Below are 6,000 nucleotides of genomic sequence, written 5' to 3'. Positions count from 1 at the left end.
TATATATATATATAGGTTTAATTATTTATCGAACGTGTAATGGGGTAAACATTCATCGACTTCTTACCAAAAAAATGGGCTCCTACCTAGAAATTTTCGTACCACACATCTCTGAACGTCACTGAGAGGAAGGCCGTGACTTCTAAACGCTTACCTATAGCATGTGTATATTGGCACAAGCTAAATAGGACTTGGTACTCAATTCTCGTTCTCCGCCAAAATAGAATAAATCGTGTCCATCGCCGCCTGACCGCATGACGAGTGCGTATATCTGCTGCTGTTGGTTCTTCCCCCGATAGCTGAAAATAACACCAATACAAGCGCTGACCGGCCGCAATAGAAAAGGAGGCCATTCGCCATTTGTAGTAGCTTTGCGCAGTCAGGGTACGCTGTCCGGTGGTGGCCTATCTTGCTATGGCGACTACAAGAGATGACAACAACGACAACGGCAGCAAAGATAAGTATTGAAATAGCGGGTCAGACCACTCTTTTGGAGGTCTTTCTGGCGCTATACCTTTATTCTTTTGCTCGCGGTCCTGTTGAGGATACAGCACTTGGCAGGACCATGCACCCAAACCATGATGGTATGGGTGGTCAAGTTGTTACGAGAAACCATAAAAGGCGTAACGAGTAAAAGACGTACCAGGGACATGCTCACCTCAGTGCGTCGTATTATATCGTTTCTCTTTGAGAGATAAGAACTAAAGGAAGGAGGGAAAAATATAATTTGATTATAGTTAAAGAACAATGGCCGTACAGACTCATTTTGGTACGTTCTTCTTAACTGCTTCGAAATGAAAAATCCCAACAAAATGCGTAACAACAGTTGTTTCTTCATTAAAGGGAGGTTATCAGGGGCAACATGGTCTAGCGGGCCAATGCGCCTCGCTTTGAGTGCGTTGGTATAGTAACCATAAGAAGACAATAGTTGTTATTTATAAATGTCAGCGTTGGCAAATAGTTACCATGGTATATGCTTACTATACCGGTTTCTAGGGCTTCTGGAGAAACCCCACATGGGTCTAGAGGAGCCGATCCTAACTACATTTTCTGGTGGAGGCAAATTTTTGATAGTACCGAAGAAGAGATTCAAAGGATTTGTTTATCTAGTAACCAAAAGCGAACTAGAAGCGTTAAAAAAGGGAACGTATATTAAAACGTCTGTTGCAAAGGCCCACCGGTATTTTAAAACATAAGTTCAACGCCCTAACCGATAACTGTCACCATTTACTTGAATGCCTTAGCAGGTTGGAAAGTTAGCCATTATCAAGTATTCGAGATCACTTTTGACAGAAAATATGACTGCAATTCTCAATATACTGTTGGTCGATCGTTTAATTTTATTTAGTATACTTAATAAGATTGTTATCGAAATATAACGTAAGATTTCCTGTAATCTCAACGGTCAAAGGATAGTTTAATGGCAATAACAGCGCTTTCTGTTTCGGTCAGTTGTTTGCAGCCGTAGCAGTAAAAAGCTTAGAACACACATGTACGTCAATGCCACCTAAAAGTAACCGAACGGTCGAGTGAGTCACTAATTTGTCATATTGGCGCAAACGGAAACAAAGAGAAACCTTAGAGGCATGTACATATAGGGTAGCTGACATTATATTGCGATTCTGACGAGTGAAAGAGACTGCTGAAAGGGCCGCATCTATACGAACAGCTAGGTTGCTAAAATATGCCTAACTAGAATGACTTTTGAATTAGAGTTATCCCTATTCATTTTTGGACCACTACTTTATTGGTGGTACCTGAAACCTGGGACCATTAGCTGGACTACAGACTTCGATGGGAGGATGATTCAATGGCATTCTCTCGTCACGGTCTACTATGCGTGGTACTTCGTGGTACCGATAAGCAATATTACAGTTAAGCAATATATATAATCTATTTTCAGTATCTTTAGAGTTTTATTAAAAAAATACATATGTATTTCCATTAAAAATCAATTTATTATGTTTCTTTACTTAACGGAGTTGCTGTGGTCACTTTAAGCATTACATGTATTGTTCCAACATGTTTATCATAACCATGTTGTCCTAAAGCGATCTAGGAATAACGTCAAGGTCAAAGACAAGAACACTTCAATTGCTTCACGTATATTACGTCTGTAAACCCATCCCTCGATTTTTTAGACAACACAATTATAAAAATATAGACCTGTACTTTTCATATAATGCATTGTCGGGATCAATTTACTCTTCAGTTAGCAAAAAGCATACCTCTTGTAATTGTTAATCCAATGACCAGCTCGTGAGCCCGGTCATAGCAAAGTTGCTCCCTCGACCCTTTATTTCAATGTTCAGAATCACAGAAACGAATAATTTACCTTACCTTCTTAACAGCGGTATCCGGTCCGTCAATCACAACTTTAGGCATGGCCATCAGAAAGCGATATGAAGCTCTATTCATGATCGCACCTCCAAAAGACCAATAAACAGATCTTTCAATTTCCTACCTCCTGTTGCAGTGTTTTTTTAATCTCAAGGTTGAGCTTTCATCCGGCTATGTTTTACCCTGGCTTCATGTCTGCATGTCCCGAAGGAAAACAGTCTACACACTTTACGATACGTTTCTATTTTCATGATTCGCACTCAATACTAGTATTGATAGTAGACAAATATGTGGCATCGTCTGGTGTTTAGGTATGACTCTCATTTAACGCGGGTCAAAATACAAACGCTCGACTATGGATCCGTATGCCACTACTTATTGCTACTCTAACTAACAATGTTTCTGTTCGCTCAACAGTCCAGTCTGTGTTTTCCGAGTGTTAATGACGCTACCTAAAACCTCTGTATGAAAGTACCTGCACGTAACGATTGTGTCCAGTGACCTGCGCTTGCCGTTCTTCGCAGTAAGAGAAATGACTGTGTTTCCATCATGAAGTTATAGATATAAGTGACGTGTAGTGGTTATTAATGCGATGCCCAGCGAAACCATCGCAGTTCGCACTAAAGAGGGTATGTTGATTAGTCAAAATAGCCAATTCCTGCAGATAATAGCGGATAATAACAAAATAATAACACAATCTCCGTATCCAGATTGAACAAAAGATGCCTCTTTTTCTTCGTGTTTGACGTTTGCTTTCCTCCCAATGAGCAGCCAGTTTCCCGCGCACGGTGCATTGGGTGACTACCGGCCACAGAAAAGTCTGCCCCTGCGCAAAGTCGTCTCTGCTTTGCAAAAATCTATTTTGATGATAAACAGTTAAGACGGTGACGCCGACGGCATCAGTAGGCCCGTCGCGAACAGTTGCTTACCACAAAATAGTCGGCATTGCTACTCAACGCTAAGCTATCGTAGACCTCCGCAACAACATTACTGCTTTCACGCAGGACTAGCAAAGATGTACAAAGCTATCGTCATTACCGCTATTAACAAGATGAGTCGGGCTTCCGAGTTCTCTGAGCCGTTACTGGCGGCAACCCTGCCGATGCTATCTCGGCAGAGTCGAAAGTCCCTGCTGGTGACATCTGCTATGACAGAGCTACGCCATTATGCCGCTATGAAAAAGGGGACAGGTGACAGGCGGACGCCTGAGGAACATGATAACAGCGGTGATGATAATGGCGACAGCGATTGCAATGATGGCAGCAGCGGTAACGACATTGCCTTCACTGTTAACAACGATGGTTGGGCGTAATCGAACGTTAGCCCAATGACGGAACGAGACCACAGAGATATCGCGGGTCGGGGTCAAGCCTAAAGCCCACAAAATGTGATCTTCTTCCTTTGCTCTACGTTTGCAGACGTTGTCTATGAATCTCTATTTGTGTATGCATGCGAGCGTGAGCTGCTACGAAAGCGCCCGTTGCGGCACGTTCGCCAAACTGATTGCGTCACACTTCTAGCTTCGTAGTCAACCTGCTAGTGCACGACACATATATGTACGTATGTATGCGTACGACTGTTGTCATTGTTGGTGCGTTGCGTGGTCGATGTTTCACGCCTGGTCAGTCAACCAGCGAATGGTAGGCAGGGCTATAGAATAGCCACGGCTCAAACGAAGAGATGCAAGCACCTCGAGCGAATGGCGGTATCATGAAGACACAGTGTCACCTTTGGATTCTTCCACCGCTTCTGGTATAAGAGAAAGGATCTAAAATATTTCAATATATATGGCTTCATTGGAGGGAGGAGAGAGAGGGGATATATATATATATTTATATATATATATATATATATATATATATATATATATATATATAGAGAGAGAGAGAGAGAGAGAGAGAGAGAGAGAGAGAGGTCGTGCTGGACTTTATTTCTACTAGAATTAGTGCTAGGATGGATATCATGAACGATCAATGGCATACCTTATGAGGTACATTTCATTGATTCCTTCGTATAAATTTGAATTGTTTTAACGTACATAATTTCTTATAGTAACATAAATGATAAAAGCTAGTTATAATATATATAATACTGCAATAGACAAGCCTGATATTTTAGCTCACTATCTTTATGGGCATGTATACATATGTCAGCAGGAGAACGACAAAGTTCGCGACTGGTTGAATTTGATAAGACCATATAGGTACGCATATCCGTTATTAGAGTAATGCATTGCTATCAGCAGTTTAAGACATTTAGTTGTCGTGCACAGATTTTATAACACGGTGGTTATTGAATACAATGATGTTATCATGTGGCAGTTTTTTAGTAAATGTTTGCTTCTGAATTTGGGCTTCAGTTTTTCATTACCAAAGTTGCCTCGTGGCCATTATGCTCGGAATGTTGCCATTTATGTCCAGCCAAAGTTGCCAGCCCAAAGATTCTATGTAGCTACCTCAGAATGTGTACAACAGGTCCTCGCAAAAGTATTCGAGCGCCGCTTTCACGTATAATCTGCTCAGAGCTAGTAGCCGTAACGCTTAAACATTACAGGTCTCTTCTGGACATATTTATTTCAAGCCATCGTTTTCAAGTACATCTGACATGTTTTCGTTTAGCTGCCTATACGAACGAGCTCTATCCCCTATATGGACAATCGTAGTCTCGGAAGAAAGTAGTTGTTTGGCTATATAATGATACCTATTCTGAGCTTGAAACGGTTCAAACTATACGACGAAAGCGCTCTTAATATCTTCTTCACTTAGAGTACCTTAATTAGCCGGAGATGCGAGAATAATAAACTCTCTTAGAGTTCTATTTCCTTGGTAGCCGACTATTTCTATTATTATTATTACCTAAGTTCCGTGTCACGTAGGTGTTTATAAGGATACGCAACATGAGAAAGGATTAACGTGCCTTAAAGCGCAAGGGCATGTATATTTGTATGTCCAGCGAACCGAGTTTAAAGTTGTTTTTGAAAAAAGTTGCGTCGACTGTTTCGGCATAGACTCTGGTCACAGTAGAACGATTGACACAACTATTATTAGATTACAGATAATCATTAACCCTAATAACGCTTTACAACCGAGAGTGCGTATATGTGAAGTAGCTATGCATACCTTTCAAATAAAACAATGATGAGAACACATTTGCATGGCCTTCACCTTGTACACCTTATTTCTAACCGTTTGGCCATGGACACCACATGCCTTGATGTAGCAGGCCTGGTCACGGTAGTCAGTACCCAATGGCTAATATCTAGCGTTACGAACGTTGCCTTCAGTCTCTAGGGGGCAAATCTTTGTTAAACACAACGCGACGGCGTCATCTCAGGCGACGTGCTCGACCAGTAGCAGCAGCAGTAAAACAGAATAGTCATCAGACACTTCTTCTTGTTTTAGCTAGTTCACCTCTTTGTCCAGATCGAGTGAAATGGGAAATGCATTTGCAGTTATGTTTTAAAGAGCGGCTAGAACCCGCCTAAGGCCCAATACATCTGTCGCTTGTTTGGCAATAATCTCTATACGACGTATCAGCATTGCATTACTGCAGGTATATTGTATAGGCATTATTGTAAAGTATCTGAACGCATTCCGGACTCGACTCAACGCACAGCTGACCGGTGTGCCCGGTTGCCGTTGCTAACGGATACGTTTAAGG

The 6,000-nt window shown here is 41.5% G+C and overlaps 1 long non-coding RNA gene across 1 annotated transcript in view; it reads right to left on the bottom strand.

Annotated features, from left to right (window-relative positions):
• LOC111242956 (uncharacterized) overlaps positions 1 to 6,000 on the bottom strand; it is a 31,189-nt gene that overhangs the window by 2,010 nt on the left and 23,179 nt on the right. The window lies entirely within an intron of this gene.

Source organism: Varroa destructor, unplaced genomic scaffold (genome assembly GCF_002443255.2).
Source record: "Varroa destructor unplaced genomic scaffold, Vdes_3.0 BEIS01000001.1, whole genome shotgun sequence".
NCBI classification, from domain to species: Eukaryota; Metazoa; Arthropoda; class Arachnida; order Mesostigmata; family Varroidae; genus Varroa; species Varroa destructor.
The sequence above is the reverse complement of the archived record's forward strand: the minus strand, read 5'-3'. Positions and strand labels throughout refer to the sequence as shown.